General features: G+C 28.4%; 1 protein-coding gene across 1 annotated transcript in view; it reads left to right on the forward strand.

Moving 5' to 3' along the window:
- Ddr (discoidin domain-containing receptor 2) overlaps positions 1 to 22,969 on the forward strand; it is a 978,256-nt gene that overhangs the window by 300,223 nt on the left and 655,064 nt on the right. The window lies entirely within an intron of this gene.

The raw sequence follows: 22,969 nt of genomic DNA on the forward strand, positions 1-22,969 counted from the left end.
TGAAAAAATATTCTTTAAAAAATCCACGTTTATTGTTGTGATGGTTGATGAAAAAATATTCTTTAAAAAATCCACGTTTATTGTTGTGATGGTTGATGAAAAAATATTCTTTAAAAAATCCACGTTTATTGTTGTGATGGTTGATGAAAAAATATTCTTTAAAAAATCCACGTTTATTGTTGTGATGGGCCATGAAAAAATATTCTTTAAAAAATCCACGTTTATTGTTGTGATGGGCCATGAAAAAATATTCTTTAAAAAATCCACGTTTATTGTTGTGATGGGCCATGAAAAAATATTCTTTAAAAAATCCACGTTTATTGTTGTGATGGGCCATGAAAAAATATTCTTTAAAAAATCCACGTTTATTGTTGTGATGGGCCATGAAAAAATATTCTTTAAAAAATCCACGTTTATTGTTGTGATGGGCCATGAAAAAATATTCTTTAAAAAATCCACGTTTATTGTTGTGATGGGCCATGAAAAAATATTCTTTAAAAAATCCACGTTTATTGTTGTGATGGGCCATGAAAAAATATTCTTTAAAAAATCCACGTTTATTGTTGTGATGGGCCATGAAAAAATATTCTTTAAAAAATCCACGTTTATTGTTGTGATGGGCCATGAAAAAATATTCTTTAAAAAATCCACGTTTATTGTTGTGATGGGCCATGAAAAAATATTCTTTAAAAAATCCACGTTTATTGTTGTGATGGGCCATGAAAAAGTATTCTTTAAAAAATCCACGTTTATTGTTGTGATGGGCCATGAAAAAATATTCTTTAAAAAATCCACGTTTATTGTTGTGATGGGCCATGAAAAAATATTCTTTAAAAAATCCACGTTTATTGTTGTGATGGGCCATGAAAAAATATTCTTTAAAAAATCCACGTTTATTGTTGTGATGGGCCATGAAAAAATATTCTTTAAAAAATCCACGTTTATTGTTGTGATGGTTGATGAAAAAATATTCTTTAAAAAATCCACGTTTATTGTTGCGATGGGCCATGAAAAAACATTCTTTAAAAAATCCACGTTTATTGTTGTGATGGGCCATGAAAAAATATTCTTTAAAAAATCCACGTTTATTGTTGTGATGGTTGATGAAAAATTATTCTTTAAAAAATCCACGTTTATTGTTGCGATGGGCCATGAAAAAACATTCTTTAAAAAATCCACGTTTATTGTTGTGATGGGCCATGAAAAAATATTCTTTAAAAAATCCACGTTTATTGTTGTGATGGGCCATGAAAAAATATTCTTTAAAAAATCCACGTTTATTGTTGTGATGGGCCATGAAAAAATATTCTTTAAAAAATCCACGTTTATTGTTGTGATGGGCCATGAAAAAATATTCTTTAAAAAATCCACGTTTATTGTTGTGATGGGCCATGAAAAAATATTCTTTAAAAAATCCACGTTTATTGTTGTGATGGTTGATGAAAAAATATTCTTTAAAAAATCCACGTTTATTGTTGGGATGGGCCATGAAAAAATATTCTTTAAAAAATCCACGTTTATTGTTGTGATGGGCCATGAAAAAATATTCTTTAAAAAATCCACGTTTATTGTTGTGATGGGCCATGAAAAAATATTCTTTAAAAAATCCACGTTTATTGTTGTGATGGGCCATGAAAAAATATTCTTTAAAAAATCCACGTTTATTGTTGTGATGGGCCATGAAAAAATATTCTTTAAAAAATCCACGTTTATTGTTGTGATGGGCCATGAAAAAATATTCTTTAAAAAATCCACGTTTATTGTTGTGATGGGCCATGAAAAAATATTCTTTAAAAAATCCACGTTTATTGTTGTGATGGGCCATGAAAAAATATTCTTTAAAAAATCCACGTTTATTGTTGTGATGGTTGATGAAAAAATATTCTTTAAAAAATCCACGTTTATTGTTGGGATGGGCCATGAAAAAATATTCTTTAAAAAATCCACGTTTATTGTTGTGATGGGCCATGAAAAAATATTCTTTAAAAAATCCACGTTTATTGTTGTGATGGGCCATGAAAAAATATTCTTTAAAAAATCCACGTTTATTGTTGTGATGGGCCATGAAAAAATATTCTTTAAAAAATCCGCGTTTATTGTTGTGATGGGCCATGAAAAAATATTCTTTAAAAAATCCACGTTTATTGTTGTGATGGGCCATGAAAAAATATTCTTTAAAAAATCCACGTTTATTGTTGTGATGGGCCATGAAAAAATATTCTTTAAAAAATCCACGTTTATTGTTGTGATGGGCCATGAAAAAATATTCTTTAAAAAATCCACGTTTATTGTTGTGATGGACCATGAAAAAATATTCTTTAAAAAATCCACGTTTATTGTTGTGATGGGCCATGAAAAAATATTCTTTAAAAAATCCACGTTTATTGTTGTGATGGGCCATGAAAAAATATTCTTTAAAAAATCCACGTTTATTGTTGTGATGGGCCATGAAAAAATATTCTTTAAAAAATCCACGTTTATTGTTGTGATGGGCCATGAAAAAATATTCTTTAAAAAATCCACGTTTATTGTTGTGATGGGCCATGAAAAAATATTCTTTAAAAAATCCACGTTTATTGTTGTGATGGGCCATGAAAAAATATTCTTTAAAAAATCCACGTTTATTGTTGTGATGGGCCATGAAAAAATATTCTTTAAAAAATCCACGTTTATTGTTGTGATGGGCCATGAAAAAATATTCTTTAAAAAATCCACGTTTATTGTTGTGATGGGCCATGAAAAAATATTCTTTAAAAAATCCACGTTTATTGTTGTGATGGGCCATGAAAAAATATTCTTTAAAAAATCCACGTTTATTGTTGTGATGGGCCATGAAAAAATATTCTTTAAAAAATCCACGTTTATTGTTGTGATGGGCCATGAAAAAATATTCTTTAAAAAATCCACGTTTATTGTTGTGATGGGCCATGAAAAAATATTCTTTAAAAATCCACGTTTATTGTTGTGATGGGCCATGAAAAAATATTCTTTAAAAATCCACGTTTATTGTTGTGATGGGCCATGAAAAAATATTCTTTAAAAAATCCACGTTTATTGTTGTGATGGGCCATGAAAAAATATTCTTTAAAAAATCCACGTTTATTGTTGTGATGGGCCATGAAAAAATATTCTTTAAAAATCCACGTTTATTGTTGTGATGGGCCATGAAAAAATATTCTTTAAAAAATCCACGTTTATTGTTGTGATGGGCCATGAAAAAATATTCTTTAAAAGATCCACGTTTATTGTTGTGATGGGCCATGAAAAAATATTCTTTAAAAAATCCACGTTTATTGTTGTGATGGGCCATGAAAAAATATTCTTTAAAAAATCCACGTTTATTGTTGTGATGGGCCATGAAAAAATATTCTTTAAAAAATCCACGTTTATTGTTGTGATGGGCCATGAAAAAATATTCTTTAAAAAATCCACGTTTATTGTTGTGATGGGCCATGAAAAAATATTCTTTAAAAAATCCACGTTTATTGTTGTGATGGGCCATGAAAAAATATTCTTTAAAAAATCCACGTTTATTGTTGTGATGGGCCATGAAAAAATATTCTTTAAAAAATCCACGTTTATTGTTGTGATGGGCCATGAAAAAATATTCTTTAAAAAATCCACGTTTATTGTTGTGATGGACCATGAAAAAATATTCTTTAAAAAATCCACGTTTATTGTTGTGATGGGCCATGAAAAAATATTCTTTAAAAAATCCACGTTTATTGTTGTGATGGGCCATGAAAAAATATTCTTTAAAAAATCCACGTTTATTGTTGTGATGGGCCATGAAAAAATATTCTTTAAAAAATCCACGTTTATTGTTGTGATGGGCCATGAAAAAATATTCTTTAAAAAATCCACGTTTATTGTTGTGATGGGCCATGAAAAAATATTCTTTAAAAAATCCACGTTTATTGTTGTGATGGGCCATGAAAAAATATTCTTTAAAAAATCCACGTTTATTGTTGTGATGGGCCATGAAAAAATATTCTTTAAAAAATCCACGTTTATTGTTGTGATGGGCCATGAAAAAATATTCTTTAAAAAATCCACGTTTATTGTTGTGATGGGCCATGAAAAAATATTCTTTAAAAAATCCACGTTTATTGTTGTGATGGGCCATGAAAAAATATTCTTTAAAAAATCCACGTTTATTGTTGTGATGGGCCATGAAAAAATATTCTTTAAAAAATCCACGTTTATTGTTGTGATGGGCCATGAAAAAATATTCTTTAAAAAATCCACGTTTATTGTTGTGATGGGCCATGAAAAAATATTCTTTAAAAAATCCACGTTTATTGTTGTGATGGGCCATGAAAAAATATTCTTTAAAAAATCCACGTTTATTGTTGTGATGGGCCATGAAAAAATATTCTTTAAAAAATCCACGTTTATTGTTGTGATGGGCCATGAAAAAATATTCTTTAAAAAATCCACGTTTATTGTTGTGATGGGCCATGAAAAAATATTCTTTAAAAAATCCACGTTTATTGTTGTGATGGGCCATGAAAAAATATTCTTTAAAAAATCCACGTTTATTGTTGTGATGGGCCATGAAAAAATATTCTTTAAAAAATCCACGTTTATTGTTGTGATGGGCCATGAAAAAATATTCTTTAAAAAATCCACGTTTATTGTTGTGATGGGCCATGAAAAAATATTCTTTAAAAAATCCACGTTTATTGTTGTGATGGGCCATGAAAAAATATTCTTTAAAAAATCCACGTTTATTGTTGTGATGGGCCATGAAAAAATATTCTTTAAAAAATCCACGTTTATTGTTGTGATGGGCCATGAAAAAATATTCTTTAAAAAATCCACGTTTATTGTTGTGATGGGCCATGAAAAAATATTCTTTAAAAAATCCACGTTTATTGTTGTGATGGGCCATGAAAAAATATTCTTTAAAAAATCCACGTTTATTGTTGTGATGGGCCATGAAAAAATATTCTTTAAAAAATCCACGTTTATTGTTGTGATGGGCCATGAAAAAATATTCTTTAAAAAATCCACGTTTATTGTTGTGATGGGCCATGAAAAAATATTCTTTAAAAAATCCACGTTTATTGTTGTGATGGGCCATGAAAAAATATTCTTTAAAAAATCCACGTTTATTGTTGTGATGGGCCATGAAAAAATATTCTTTAAAAAATCCACGTTTATTGTTGTGATGGGCCATGAAAAAATATTCTTTAAAAAATCCACGTTTATTGTTGTGATGGGCCATGAAAAAATATTCTTTAAAAAATCCACGTTTATTGTTGTGATGGGCCATGAAAAAATATTCTTTAAAAAATCCACGTTTATTGTTGTGATGGGCCATGAAAAAATATTCTTTAAAAAATCCACGTTTATTGTTGTGATGGGCCATGAAAAAATATTCTTTAAAAAATCCACGTTTATTGTTGTGATGGGCCATGAAAAAATATTCTTTAAAAAATCCACGTTTATTGTTGTGATGGGCCATGAAAAAATATTCTTTAAAAAATCCACGTTTATTGTTGTGATGGGCCATGAAAAAATATTCTTTAAAAAATCCACGTTTATTGTTGTGATGGGCCATGAAAAAATATTCTTTAAAAAATCCACGTTTATTGTTGTGATGGGCCATGAAAAAATATTCTTTAAAAAATCCACGTTTATTGTTGTGATGGGCCATGAAAAAATATTCTTTAAAAATCCACGTTTATTGTTGTGATGGGCCATGAAAAAATATTCTTTAAAAAATCCACGTTTATTGTTGTGATGGGCCATGAAAAAATATTCTTTAAAAAATCCACGTTTATTGTTGTGATGGGCCATGAAAAAATATTCTTTAAAAAATCCACGTTTATTGTTGTGATGGGCCATGAAAAAATATTCTTTAAAAAATCCACGTTTATTGTTGTGATGGGCCATGAAAAAATATTCTTTAAAAAATCCACGTTTATTGTTGTGATGGGCCATGAAAAAATATTCTTTAAAAAATCCACGTTTATTGTTGTGATGGGCCATGAAAAAATATTCTTTAAAAATCCACGTTTATTGTTGTGATGGGCCATGAAAAAATATTCTTTAAAAAATCCACGTTTATTGTTGTGATGGGCCATGAAAAAATATTCTTTAAAAAATCCACGTTTATTGTTGTGATGGGCCATGAAAAAATATTCTTTAAAAAATCCACGTTTATTGTTGTGATGGGCCATGAAAAAATATTCTTTAAAAAATCCACGTTTATTGTTGTGATGGGCCATGAAAAAATATTCTTTAAAAATCCACGTTTATTGTTGTGATGGGCCATGAAAAAATATTCTTTAAAAAATCCACGTTTATTGTTGTGATGGGCCATGAAAAAATATTCTTTAAAAAATCCACGTTTATTGTTGTGATGGGCCATGAAAAAATATTCTTTAAAAATCCACGTTTATTGTTGTGATGGGCCATGAAAAAATATTCTTTAAAAAATCCACGTTTATTGTTGTGATGGGCCATGAAAAAATATTCTTTAAAAGATCCACGTTTATTGTTGTGATGGGCCATGAAAAAATATTCTTTAAAAAATCCACGTTTATTGTTGTGATGGGCCATGAAAAAATATTCTTTAAAAAATCCACGTTTATTGTTGTGATGGGCCATGAAAAAATATTCTTTAAAAAATCCACGTTTATTGTTGTGATGGGCCATGAAAAAATATTCTTTAAAAAATCCACGTTTATTGTTGTGATGGGCCATGAAAAAATATTCTTTAAAAAATCCACGTTTATTGTTGTGATGGGCCATGAAAAAATATTCTTTAAAAAATCCACGTTTATTGTTGTGATGGGCCATGAAAAAATATTCTTTAAAAAATCCACGTTTATTGTTGTGATGGGAAATGAAAAAATCTTCTTTAAAAAATCCACGTTTATTGTTGTGATGGGCCATGAAAAAATCTTCTTTAAAAAATCCACGTTTATTGTTGTGATGGGCCATGAAAAAATATTCTTTAAAAAATCCACGTTTATTGTTGTGATGGGCCATGAAAAAATATTCTTTAAAAGATCCACGTTTATTGTTGTGATGGGCCATGAAAAAATATTCTTTAAAAAATCCACGTTTATTGTTGTGATGGGCCATGAAAAAATATTCTTTAAAAAATCCACGTTTATTGTTGTGATGGGCCATGAAAAAATATTCTTTAAAAGATCCACGTTTATTGTTGTGATGGGCCATGAAAAAATATTCTTTAAAAAATCCACGTTTATTGTTGTGATGGGCCATGAAAAAATATTCTTTAAAAAATCCACGTTTATTGTTGTGATGGGCCATGAAAAAATATTCTTTAAAAAATCCACGTTTATTGTTGTGATGGGCCATGAAAAAATATTCTTTAAAAAATCCACGTTTATTGTTGTGATGGCCCATGAAAAAAAATTCTTTAAAAACTCCAAGTTTATTGTTGTGACGGTCCATGAAAAAATATTCTATGAACAAATATTGTTTTAAAAATCTTCATGGTTGACTATAACCCCATTGGAATTCCAAAAATTGTATATTGAATTTTACCACAATTCTGTGATGGAATAAACATGAACACTTGTTGTCCCATTTGCTCGAGAATCTATATAAAAAAGGATATTCAACGAAATTTCACATGAACCCAATTTTAAAGTGCATATTTCTTGCATCAATAAAATTCAATACAAATATGCATTGCAACAGAAATGTTAAATGCATTAACAAATAATATGTTCAATATTCATGGATTTGTGAACGCATAGCATACCACCACTGAAAATAAAGCAACAAACTGAACTGAAAGTGAAATTAATTAATGCAACTATTTCCATTCACTCTCAAATGCTAGCGAATCCCAACTGTCACCGTTAATGAATAAATTTTCTTTTACAAGGTTTACTATTTTTTAATACAAGTGAACGAGTTGGCTGTTCACTTCATAATAGCTTTTGTTCCTTAGAACCGAAAATAAAAATTTCATGTGAACATTTTTGAATATTTCATGGGAAATGAACATGTTGTATGAATGATGATGATGTAGGATAGTGGGAAAAAGGGGTAGTTTTTTTTTCTATTTTGAAAAAATGCAATACATCAAATTTATGAATTCATGCAGAGAAAATATGCGTTGAATGCAACCAACACCAAGTGAGGGTTAATTTATGATCAACAAACTGGGTCAAAAAGTGAAACATTAGAATTTTTATTCACTTTTTTTATTTCGTTGTTAAAAATAAAACGGTGTAAAGTTCTTTTGATTTTATTTAAAATATTCATTAAAAAGGCGAAATTAAAGGTATGAAATAAAATTTCGTAATTTACGTAAGTTATTTCTCCTCCTGGCTCTGGCTTCGAGTTTTTTAAGAACATTTTTTTAGCCACCATCACAACAATAAACGTGGATTTTTTAAAAAATATTTTTCATTGGTCTTCAGACCAATAAACGTGGATTTTTTAAAAAATATTTTTCTTGGGTCTTCAGACCAATAAACGTGGATTTTTTAAAAAAATATTTTTCATGCATCTTCAGAGCAATAAACGTGGATCTTTGAAAAAATATTTTTCATGTATCTTCAGAGCAATAAACGTGGATTTTTTAAAAATATTTTTCATGGGTCTTCTGACCAATAAACGTGGATTTTTTAAAAAATATTTTTCATACGTCTTCAGAATAATAAACGTGGATTTTTTAAAAAATATTTTTCATACGTCTTCAGAATAATAAACGTGGATTTTTTAAAAAAATATTTTTCATACGTCTTCAGAATAATAAACGTGGATTTCTTAAAAAATATTTTTCATGTATCTTCAGAGCAATAAACGTGGATTTTTTAAAAAATATTTTTCATGTATCTTCAGAGCAATAAACGTGGATTTTTAAAAAATATTTTTCATGTATCTTCAGAGCAATAAACGTGGATTTTTTAAAAAATATTTTTCATGTATCTTCTGAGCAATAAACGTGGATTTTTTAAAAAATATTTTTCATGTATTTTCAGAGCTATAAACGTGGATTTTTTAAAAAATATTTTTCATGTATCTTCAGAGCAATAAACGTGGATTTTTTAAAAAATATTTTTCATGTATCTTCAGAGCAATAAACGTGGATTTTTTAAAAAATATTTTTCATGTATCTTCAGAGCAATAAACGTGGATTTTTAAAAAATATTTTTCATGTATCTTCAGAGCAATAAACGTGGATTTTTTAAAAAATATTTTTCATGTATCTTCAGAGCAATAAACGTGGATTTCTTAAAAAATATTTTTCATGTATCTTCAGAGCAATAAACGTGGATTTTTTAAAAAATATTTTTCATGTATCTTCAGAGCAATAAACGTGGATTTTTAAAAAATATTTTTCATGTATCTTCAGAGCAATAAACGTGGATTTTTTAAAAAATATTTTTCATGTATCTTCAGAGCAATAAACGTGGATTTTTTAAAAAATATTTTTCATGTATTTTCAGAGCTATAAACGTGGATTTTTTAAAAAATATTTTTCATGTATCTTCAGAGCAATAAACGTGGATTTTTTAAAAAATATTTTTCATGTATTTTCAGAGCTATAAACGTGGATTTTTTAAAAAATATTTTTCATGGGTCTTCAGACCAATAAACGTGGATTTTTTAACAAATATTTTTCATGGGTCTTCAGATCAATAAAGGTGGATTTTTTAACAAATATTTTTCATGGGTCTTCAGACCAATAAAAGTGGATTTTTTAAAAAATAATTTTCATGGGTCTTCAGACCAATAAACGTGGATTTTTTAAAAAATAATTTTCATGGGTCTTCAGACCAATAAACGTGGATTTTTTAAAAAATAATTTTCATGGGTCTTCATTCCAATAAACGTGGATTTTTTAAAAAATAATTTTCATGGGTCTTCAGACCAATAAATGTGGAGTTTTTAAAAAATAATTTTCATGGCTCTTCAGACCAATAAACGTGGAGTTTATAAAAAATAATTTTCATGGGTCTTCAGACCAATAAACGTGGATTTTTTAAAAAATAATTTTCATTGGGCTTCAGACCAATAAACGTGGATTTCTTTTTAAAAAATAATTTTCATTCGGCTTCAGACCAATAAACGTGGATTTTTTAAAAAATATTTTTCATGCGCCTTCAGACCAATAAACGTGGATTTTTTAAAGAATATTTTTCATGGGTCTTCAGACCAATAAAAGTGGATTTTTTAAAAAATAATTTTCATGGGTCTTCAGACCAATAAACGTGGATTTTTTAAAAAATAATTTTCATGGGTCTTCAGACCAATAAAAGTGGATTTTTTAAAAAATAATTTTCATGGGTCTTCAGACCAATAAACGTGGATTTTTTAAAAAATAATTTTCATGGGTCTTCAGACCAATAAACGTGGATTTTTTAAAAAATAATTTTCATGGGTCTTCATTCCAATAAACGTGGATTTTTTAAAAAATAATTTTCATGGGTCTTCAGACCAATAAATGTGGAGTTTTTAAAAAATAATTTTCATGGCTCTTCAGACCAATAAACGTGGAGTTTATAAAAAATAATTTTCATGGGTCTTCAGACCAATAAACGTGGATTTTTTAAAAAATAATTTTCATTGGGCTTCAGACCAACAAACGTGGATTTTTTAAAAAATAATTTTCATTGGGCTTCAGACCAATAAACGTGGATTTCTTTTTAAAAAATAATTTTCATTCGGCTTCAGACCAATAAACGTGGATTTTTTAAAAAATATTTTTCATGCGCCTTCAGACCAATAAACGTGGATTTTTTAAAAAATATTTTTCATGCGCCTTCAGACCAATAAACGTGGATTTTTTAAAAAATATTTTTCATGCGCCTTCAGACCAATAAACGTGGATTTTTTAAAAAATATTTTTTATGCGCCTTCAGACCAATAAACGTGGATTTTTTAAAAAATATTTTTCATGCGCCTTCAGACCAATAAACGTGGATTTTTTAAAAAATATTTTTCATGCGCCCTCAGACCAATAAACGTGGATTTTTTAAAAAATATTTTTCATGCGCCTTCAGACCAACAAACGTGGATTTTTTAAAAAATATTTTTCATGCGCCTTCAGACCAATAAACGTGGATTTTTTAAAAAATATTTTTCATGCGCCTTCAGGCCAACAAACGTGGATTTTTTAAAAAATATTTTTCATGCGCCTTCGGACCAATAAACGTGGATTTTTTAAAAAATATTTTTCATGCGCCTTCAGACCAACAAACGTGGATTTTTTAAAAAAAATCATGGGTCTTTAGACAAATAAACGTGTATTTTTTAAAAAATATTTTTCATGGGTCTTCGGACAAATAAACGTGTATTTTTTAAAAAATATTTTTCATGGGTCTTCGGACAAATAAACGTGTATTTTTTAAAAAATATTTTTCATGGGTCTTCGGACAAATAAACGTGTATTTTTTAAAAAATATTTTTCATGGGTCTTCGGACCAATAAACGTGGATTTAAAAAAAAATAAATTTTAAAAAACTATTAGAGTATTAGAGTACGCCCAATATTTACCACAAATATTAAATTTATTTTTCTCAAACCATATTTACCGCCAATCATTGCTTCTCATTCACATGAATTCAATCACAACGCTTCAAATAAACCGAATTTGTGGTGAAATGTAATATGAAATCGTACGAAACGATTAAATTTACTACAACAATGTTGATGTGGTTATATGTTTTTAGCGGAACACTTTATTACAAAATAATACCCCACACTTACTTATTACAAAATGAAAAGTCGGTGGCAAAAATTATTTAAAAGTTCTTTTCAATTTTTTTCAATTTTCAGCTGTTGATTTAGAAAGACATATTGAATTGGCATAGTTAATTATAATGATTGGTTGCGGAGAGGAGGAGGCACCCGATTTGGTTAAAATGTGTGTGGTCGTCGTTTCAGAGACCTGGTCTTCCACAACAGACAGAACCGCATGCTTGTTGGTCAATTGCAAATCAATGCAAACAATAAAAAAGGCGTGAGGCTACGCCATATAAAGGGGCGCCCAATGCGCTGGTGGATTTTTCTTCGACTGTTTCTGCGTTTCCTTTTTCGGGGAAATGACGTTAAAAGTTGAATTCAAAGTCAAAATAATATCCGCTTCAACTTACTTCTTTAATATTTTCTTAAATTAGTATATATAAATTTGTGTCCATCAGTACTACCTGCTGGTCTAGTCGTCATAATAGCCGTCCTTATCATCATCATCCTCACTTTAAGAATTTTGTTGTTTGCATTTGTAGAGAGAATAGATTTCCTCTTCTTATATGTTTCTACATTTTTTTGCTCATTTTCAATTTCGCCATAAATCATTTGAAAATATTTTAACGTATTTTTTGACATTTATTACTTTGTTTCTTTATTACAACACAACGGTTTGTCGGTTCTCCCCACTTGTTTCGTCTTTATACTCCTCTCCAGAACTAGGAACAAACTGGAGAAAATATTTTAGCGTTTACATTTATCTGCTGCTTCTGTTGCCACTTGCCGCCAGAACTTGGTGGCGTTTGTAAGTCCTTAGTCGGCATTTTTTCTTGCGATTTATTTTCTTTACATTTTGTTTTTCTTTATGTTCCTTCTATTCCTTATTGTCCGCTGACGTGAAGATTCGCGTTGGAAGACTTGAGAGGGTTTGGGGTGCCGTAATGATGAATTTCGTTTTCATTTAAGTTATGACATTTATATTTGTTTCGAACGTGCAAATAAGCTGTGGAATGTAAATATTTGACATTTATACTTTTCCATTTCATTTTTCAACGTTCTTTTTGGATGTTCAGCAGTTTTATTGCCGGAACACAAATCATCGCTTGCTAGCTTCAAGACGTAGACACGACCCAACAATACAAAACATTTAGGGATTTTAATGGCAATAAGCGAATGAAAGTTATGTCGAGAAATGGAAAAGCAATATGAGAGGGGAATTTGCGAAATAGAAAAGGATGAAGAATTTACAAAAATTAAAAAAATAAATAATAAATCAGACCAATAAACGTGAATTTTTTAAAGAAAAAATTTCTTGGGCCATCAAGAGTATTTTTTTTTTTAAGAGTATTTTTTTTTTATGGGCCATCAGCTGAATAAACGTGGATTTTTTAAAGAATATTTTTTCATGGGCCATTACAACAATAAACGTGGATTTTTTTAAAGAATATTTTTTCATGGGCCATTACAACAATAAACGTGGATTTTTTAAAGAATATTTTTTCATGGGCCATTACAACAATAAACGTGGATTTTTTAAAGAATATTTTTTCATGGGCCATTACAACAATAAACGTGGATTTTTTAAAGAATATTTTTTCATGGGCCATTACAACAATAAACGTGGATTTTTTAAAGAATATTTTTTCATGGGCCATTACAACAATAAACGTGGATTTTTTAAAGAATATTTTTTCATGGGCCATTACAACAATAAACGTGGATTTTTTAAAGAATATTTTTTCATGGGCCATTACAACAATAAACGTGGATTTTTTAAAGAATATTTTTTCATGGGCCATTACAACAATAAACGTGGATTTTTTAAAGAATATTTTTTCATGGGCCATTACAACAATAAACGTGGATTTTTTAAAGAATATTTTTTCATGGGCCATTACAACAATAAACGTGGATTTTTTAAAGAATATTTTTTCATGGGCCATTACAACAATAAACGTGGATTTTTTAAAGAATATTTTTTCATGGGCCATTACAACAATAAACGTGGATTTTTTAAAGAATATTTTTTCATGGGCCATTACAACAATAAACGTGGATTTTTTAAAGAATATTTTTTCATGGGCCATTACAACAATAAACGTGGATTTTTTAAAGAATATTTTTTCATGGGCCATTACAACAATAAACGTGGATTTTTTAAAGAATATTTTTTCATGGGCCATTACAACAATAAACGTGGATTTTTTAAAGAATATTTTTTCATGGGCCATTACAACAATAAACGTGGATTTTTTAAAGAATATTTTTTCATGGGCCATTACAACAATAAACGTGGATTTTTTAAAGAATATTTTTTCATGGGCCATTACAACAATAAACGTGGATTTTTTAAAGAATATTTTTTCATGGGCCATTACAACAATAAACGTGGATTTTTTAAAGAATATTTTTTCATGGGCCATTACAACAATAAACGTGGATTTTTTAAAGAATATTTTTTCATGGGCCATTACAACAATAAACGTGGATTTTTTAAAGAATATTTTTTCATGGGCCATTACAACAATAAACGTGGATTTTTTAAAGAATATTTTTTCATGGGCCATTACAACAATAAACGTGGATTTTTTAAAGAATATTTTTTCATGGGCCATTACAACAATAAACGTGGATTTTTTAAAGAATATTTTTTCATGGGCCATTACAACAATAAACGTGGATTTTTTAAAGAATATTTTTTCATGGGCCATTACAACAATAAACGTGGATTTTTTAAAGAATATTTTTTCATGGGCCATTACAACAATAAACGTGGATTTTTTAAAGAATATTTTTTCATGGGCCATTACAACAATAAACGTGGATTTTTTAAAGAATATTTTTTCATGGGCCATTACAACAATAAACGTGGATTTTTTAAAGCATATTTTTTCATGGGCCATTACAACAATAAACGTGGATTTTTTGAAGAATATTTTTTCATGGGCCATTACAACAATAAACGTGGATTTTTTAAAGAATATTTTTTCATGGGCCATTACAACAATAAACGTGGATTTTTTAAAGAATATTTTTTCATGGGCCATTACAACAATAAACGTGGATTTTTTAAAGAATATTTTTTCATGGGCCATTACAACAATAAACGTGGATTTTTTGAAGAATATTTTTTCATGGGCCATTACAACAATAAACGTGGATTTTTTAAAGAATATTTTTTCATGGGCCATTACAACAATAAACGTGGATTTTTTAAAGAATATTTTTTCATGGGCCATTACAACAATAAACGTGGATTTTTTAAAGAATATTTTTTCATGGGCCATTACAACAATAAACGTGGATTTTTTAAAGAATATTTTTTCATGGGCCATTACAACAATAAACGTGGATTTTTTAAAGAATATTTTTTCATGGGCCATTACAACAATAAACGTGGATTTTTTAAAGAATATTTTTTCATGGGCCATTACAACAATAAACGTGGATTTTTTAAAGAATATTTTTTCATGGGCCATTACAACAATAAACGTGGATTTTTTAAAGAATATTTTTTCATGGGCCATTACAACAATAAACGTGGATTTTTTGAAGAATATTTTTTCATGGGCCATTACAACAATAAACGTGGATTTTTTAAAGAATATTTTTTCATGGGCCATTACAACAATAAACGTGGATTTTTTAAAGAATATTTTTTCATGGGCCATTACAACAATAAACGTGGATTTTTTAAAGAATATTTTTTCATGGGCCATTACAACAATAAACGTGGATTTTTTAAAGAATATTTTTTCATGGGCCATTACAACAATAAACGTGGATTTTTTGAAGAATATTTTTTCATGGGCCATTACAACAATAAACGTGGATTTTTTAAAGAATATTTTTTCATGGGCCATTACAACAATAAACGTGGATTTTTTAAAGAATATTTTTTCATGGGCCATTACAACAATAAACGTGGATTTTTTAAAGAATATTTTTTCATGGGCCATTACAACAATAAACGTGGATTTTTTAAAGAATATTTTTTCATGGGCCATTACAACAATAAACGTGGATTTTTTAAAGAATATTTTTTCATGGGCCATTACAACAATAAACGTGGATTTTTTAAAGAATATTTTTTCATGGGCCATTACAACAATAAACGTGGATTTTTTAAAGAATATTTTTTCATGGGCCATTACAACAATAAACGTGGATTTTTTAAAGAATATTTTTTCATGGGCCATTACAACAATAAACGTGGATTTTTTAAAGAATATTTTTTCATGGGCCATTACAACAATAAACGTGGATTTTTTAAAGAATATTTTTTCATGGGCCATTACAACAATAAACGTGGATTTTTTAAAGAATATTTTTTCATGGGCCATTACAACAATAAACGTGGATTTTTTAAAGAATATTTTTTCATGGGCCATTACAACAATAAACGTGGATTTTTTAAAGAATATTTTTTCATGGGCCATTATAACAATAAACGTGGATTTTTTAAAGAATATTTTTTCATGGGCCATTACAACAATAAACGTGGATTTTTTAAAGAATATTTTTCATGGGCCATTACAACAATAAACGTGGATTTTTTAAAGAATATTTTTTCATGGGCCATTACAACAATAAACGTGGATTTTTTAAAGAATATTTTTTCATGGGCCATTACAACAATAAACGTGGATTTTTTAAAGAATATTTTTTCATGGGCCATTACAACAATAAACGTGGATTTTTTAAAGAATATTTTTTCATGGGCCATTACAACAATAAACGTGGATTTTTTAAAGAATATTTTTTCATGGGCCATTACAACAATAAACGTGGATTTTTTAAAGAATATTTTTTCATGGGCCATTACAACAATAAACGTGGATTTTTTAAAGAATATTTTTTCATGGGCCATTACAACAATAAACGTGGATTTTTTAAAGAATATTTTTTCATGGACCATTACAACAATAAACGTGGATTTTTTAAAGAATATTTTTTCATGGGCCATTACAACAATAAACGTGGATTTTTAAAGAATATTTTTTCATGGGCCATTACAACAATAAACGTGGATTTTTTAAAGAATATTTTTTCATGGGCCATTACAACAATAAACGTGGATTTTTAAAGAATATTTTTTCATGGGCCATTACAACAATAAACGTGGATTTTTTAAAGAATATTTTTTCATGGGCCATTACAACAATAAACGTGGATTTTTTAAAGAATATTTTTTCATGGGCCATTACAACAATAAACGTGGATTTTTTAAAGAATATTTTTTCATGGGCCATTACAACAATAAACGTGGATTTTTTAAAGAATATTTTTTCATGGGCCATTACAACAATAAACGTGGATTTTTTAAAGAATATTTTTTCATGGGCCATTACAACAATAAACGTGGATTTTTTAAAGAATATTTTTTCATGGGCCATTACAACAATAAACGTGGATTTTTTAAAGAATATTTTTTCATGGGCCATTACAACAATAAACGTGGATTTTTTAAAGAATATTTTTTCATGGGCCATTACAACAATAAACGTGGATTTTTTGAAGAATATTTTTTCATGGGCCATTACAACAATAAACGTGGATTTTTTAAAGAATATTTTTTCATGGGCCATTACAACAATAAACGTGGATTTTTTAAAGAATATTTTTTCATGGGCCATTACAACAATAAACGTGGATTTTTTAAAGAATATTTTTTCATGGGCCATTACAACAATAAACGTGGATTTTTTAAAGAATATTTTTTCATGGGCCATTACAACAATAAACGTGGATTTTTTGAAGAATATTTTTTCATGGGCCATTACAACAATAAACGTGGATTTTTTAAAGAATATTTTTTCATGGGCCATTACAACAATAAACGTGGATTTTTTAAAGAATATTTTTTCATGGGCCATTACAACAATAAACGTGGATTTTTTAAAGAATATTTTTTCATGGGCCATTACAACAATAAACGTGGATTTTTTAAAGAATATTTTTTCATGGGCCATTACAACAATAAACGTGGATTTTTTAAAGAATATTTTTTCATGGGCCATTACAACAATAAACGTGGATTTTTTAAAGAATATTTTTTCATGGGCCATTACAACAATAAACGTGGATTTTTTAAAGAATATTTTTTCATGGGCCATTACAACAATAAACGTGGATTTTTTAAAGAATATTTTTTCATGGGCCATTACAACAATAAACGTGGATTTTTTAAAGAATATTTTTTCATGGGCCATTACAACAATAAACGTGGATTTTTTAAAGAATATTTTTTCATGGGCCATTACAACAATAAACGTGGATTTTTTAAAGAATATTTTTTCATGGGCCATTACAACAATAAACGTGGATTTTTTAAAGAATATTTTTTCATGGGCCATTACAACAATAAACGTGGATTTTTTAAAGAATATTTTTTCATGGGCCATTACAACAATAAACGTGGATTTTTTAAAGAATATTTTTTCATGGGCCATTACAACAATAAACGTGGATTTTTTAAAGAATATTTTTTCATGGGCCATTATAACAATAAACGTGGATTTTTTAAAGAATATTTTTTCATGGGCCATTACAACAATAAACGTGGATTTTTTAAAGAATATTTTTCATGGGCCATTACAACAATAAACGTGGATTTTTTAAAGAATATTTTTTCATGGGCCATTACAACAATAAACGTGGATTTTTTAAAGAATATTTTTTCATGGGCCATTACAACAATAAACGTGGATTTTTTAAAGAATATTTTTTCATGGGCCATTACAACAATAAACGTGGATTTTTTAAAGAATATTTTTTCATGGGCCATTACAACAATAAACGTGGATTTTTTAAAGAATATTTTTTCATGGGCCATTACAACAATAAACGTGGATTTTTTAAAGAATATTTTTTCATGGGCCATTACAACAATAAACGTGGATTTTTTAAAGAATATTTTTTCATGGGCCATTACAACAATAAACGTGGATTTTTTAAAGAATATTTTTTCATGGACCATTACAACAATAAACGTGGATTTTTTAAAGAATATTTTTTCATGGGCCATTACAACAATAAACGTGGATTTTTAAAGAATATTTTTTCATGGGCCATTACAACAATAAACGTGGATTTTTTAAAGAATATTTTTTCATGGGCCATTACAACAATAAACGTGGATTTTTAAAGAATATTTTTTCATGGGCCATTACAACAATAAACGTGGATTTTTTAAAGAATATTTTTTCATGGGCCATTACAACAATAAACGTGGATTTTTTAAAGAATATTTTTTCATGGGCCATTACAACAATAAACGTGGATTTTTTAAAGAATATTTTTTCATGGGCCATTACAACAATAAACGTGGATTTTTTAAAGAATATTTTTTCATGGGCCATTACAACAATAAACGTGGATTTTTTAAAGAATATTTTTTCATGGGCCATTACAACAATAAACGTGGATTTTTTAAAGAATATTTTTTCATGGGCCATTACAACAATAAACGTGGATTTTTTAAAGAATATTTTTTCATGGGCCATTACAACAATAAACGTGGATTTTTTAAAGAATATTTTTTCATGGGCCATTACAACAATAAACGTGGATTTTTTAAAGAATATTTTTTCATGGACCATTACAACAATAAACGTGGATTTTTTAAAGAATATTTTTTCATGGACCATTACAACAATAAACGTGGATTTTTTAAAGAATATTTTTTCATGGGCCATTACAACAATAAACGTGGATTTTTAAAGAATATTTTTTCATGGGCCATTACAACAATAAACGTGGATTTTTAAAGAATATTTTTTCATGGGCCATTACAACAATAAACGTGGATTTTTTAAAGAATATTTTTTCATGGACCATTACAACAATAAACGTGGATTTTTTAAAGAATATTTTTTCATGGGCCATTACAACAATAAACGTGGATTTTTTAAAGAATATTTTTTCATGGGCCATTACAACAATAAACGTGGATTTTTTAAAGAATATTTTTTCATGGACCATTACAACAATAAACGTGGATTTTTTAAAGAATATTTTTTCATGGACCATTACAACAATAAACGTGGATTTTTTAAAGAATATTTTTTCATGGACCATTACAACAATAAACGTGGATTTTTTAAAGAATATTTTTTCATGGGCCATTACAACAATAAACGTGGATTTTTTAAAGAATATTTTTTCATGGGCCATTACAACAATAAACGTGGATTTTTTAAAGAATATTTTTTCATGGGCCATTACAACAATAAACGTGGATTTTTTAAAGAATATTTTTTCATGGACCATTACAACAATAAACGTGGATTTTTTAAAGAATATTTTTTCATGGGCCATTACAACAATAAACGTGGATTTTTTAAAGAATATTTTTTCATGGGCCATTACAACAATAAACGTGGATTTTTTAAAGAATATTTTATCATGGGCCATTACAACAATAAACGTGGATTTTTTAAAGAATATTTTTTCATGGGCCATTACAACAATAAACGTGGATTTTTTAAAGAATATTTTTTCATGGGCCATTACAACAATAAACGTGGATTTTTTAAAGAATATTTTTTCATGGGCCATTACAACAATAAACGTGGATTTTATAAAGAATATTTTTTCATGGGCCATTACAACAATAAACGTGGATTTTTTAAAGAATATTTTTTCATGGGCCATTACAACAATAAACGTGGATTTTATAAAGAATATTTTTTCATGGGCCATTACAACAATAAACGTGGATTTTTTAAAGAATATTTTTTCATGGGCCATTACAACAATAAACGTGGATTTTTTAAAGAATATTTTTTCATGGGCCATTACAACAATAAACGTGGATTTTTTAAAGAATATTTTTTCATGGGCCATTACAACAATAAACGTGGATTTTTAAAGAATATTTTTTCATGGGCGATTACAACAATAAACGTGGATTTTTTAAAGAATATTTTTTCATGGGCCATTACAACAATAAACGTGGATTTTTTAAAGAATATTTTTTCATGGGCCAGTACAACAATAAACGTGGATTTTTTAAAGAATATTTTTTCATGGGCCATTACAACAATAAACGTGGATTTTTTAAAGAATATTTTTTCATGGGCCATTACAACAATAAACGTGGATTTTTTAAAGAATATTTTTTCATGGGCCATTACAACAATAAACGTGGATTTTTTAAAGAATATTTTTTCATGGGCCATTACAACAATAAACGTGGATTTTTTAAAGAATATTTTTTCATGGGCCATTACAACAATAAACGTGGATTTTTTAAAGAATATTTTTTCATGGGCCATTACAACAATAAACGTGGATTTTTTAAAGAATATTTTTTCATGGGCCATTACAACAATAAACGTGGATTTTTTAAAGAATATTTTTTCATGGGCCATTACAACAATAAACGTGGATTTTTTAAAGAATATTTTTTCATGGGCCATTACAACAATAAACGTGGATTTTTTAAAGAATATTTTTTCATGGGCCATTACAACAATAAACGTGGATTTTTTAAAGAATATTTTTTCATGGGCCATTACAACAATAAACGTGGATTTTTTAAAGAGTATTTTTTCATGGGCCATTACAACAATAAACGTGGATTTTTTAAAGAATATTTTTTCATGGGCCATTACAACAATAAACGTGGATTTTTTAAAGAATATTTTTTCATGGGCCATTACAACAATAAACGTGGATTTTTTAAAGAATATTTTTTCATGGGCCATTACAACAATAAACGTGGATTTTTTAAAGAATATTTTTTCATGGGCCATTACAACAATAAACGTGGATTTTTTAAAGAATATTTTTTCATGGGCCATTACAACAATAAACGTGGATTTTTTAAAGAATATTTTTTCATGGGCCATTACAACAATAAACGTGGATTTTTTAAAGAATATTTTTTCATGGGCCATTACAACAATAAACGTGGATTTTTTAAAGAATATTTTTTCATGGGCCATTACAACAATAAACGTGGATTTTTTAAAGAATATTTTTTCATGGGCCATTACAACAATAAACGTGGATTTTTTAAAGAATATTTTTTCATGGGCCATTACAACAATAAACGTGGATTTTTTAAAGAATATTTTTTCATGGGCCATTACAACAATAAACGTGGATTTTTTAAAGAATATTTTTTCATGGGCCATTACAACAATAAACGTGGATTTTTTAAAGAATATTTTTTCATGGGCCATTACAACAATAAACGTGGATTTTTTAAAGAATATTTTTTCATGGGCCATTACAACAATAAACGTGGATTTTTTAAAGAATATTTTTTCATGGGCCATTACAACAATAAACGTGGATTTTTTAAAGAATATTTTTTCATGGGCCATTACAACAATAAACGTGGATTTTTTAAAGAATATTTTTTCATGGGCCATTACAACAATAAACCTTGGATTTTTTAAAGAATATTTTTTCATGGGCCATTACAACAATAAACCTTGGATTTTTTAAAGAATATTTTTTCATGGGCCATTACAACAATAAACCTTGGATTTTTTAAAGAATATTTTTTCATGGGCCATTACAACAATAAACCTTGGATTTTTTAAAGAATATTTTTTCATGGGCCATTACAACAATAAACCTTGGATTTTTTAAAGAATATTTTTTCATGGGCCATTACAACAATAAACGTTTGAAAAATCTCGATATATGTAGCTATTTTTCATATTCATGAATAATACATTGTATTCCGACACCCAATTATCTAAATAAAATTTGCCAACTAAAAAATAAATTGACTCAATATCTGTCAATAAGTAACTTAGAATTCAGTTCAAATTTCAATTATCTATGCAATGCTGTTTAAAATTGTATTAAAGCGAACAGCGACAACAACAGCATATTTCCTCCGCAGGCCAGATAACTTAATCCAGACCATATGGCCTGTATAAAATGACTGGCTGGCTGGCAGGCTAACCTGTTTTGCTGCAAAATGAAATTTAAAGTCAAAAGATATGCAAAATTTACAAAGGCAGTGGGGTTTTTAATGGTTTTGCTTTATTGCTCCATTATAGGTAAATTTGTGGTGTCCGTCTGCGACTTTTTCTCTCTGTATCTCTCTGCCATAAAATAAATGTATTAAGATTTCGCCTAACTGATAATAGGATTTTGGCATAATAAATCACATTGCCACAAACAGCTTTAGGAATATCTCGTTTGATTCATTCAATCAATATACATATGGGCCAAATAGGTGCTGGCCAGCAAGCAGGCTGGCTGACTGACTTAACACCATTTGTTACAACTTTGCGATTATGCCTGTAGGGGCGGG

The sequence above is a fragment of the Musca autumnalis genome, unplaced genomic scaffold (assembly GCF_047663935.1).
Source record: "Musca autumnalis isolate F117 unplaced genomic scaffold, ASM4766393v1 scaffold_2, whole genome shotgun sequence".
NCBI classification, from domain to species: domain Eukaryota; kingdom Metazoa; phylum Arthropoda; class Insecta; order Diptera; family Muscidae; genus Musca; species Musca autumnalis.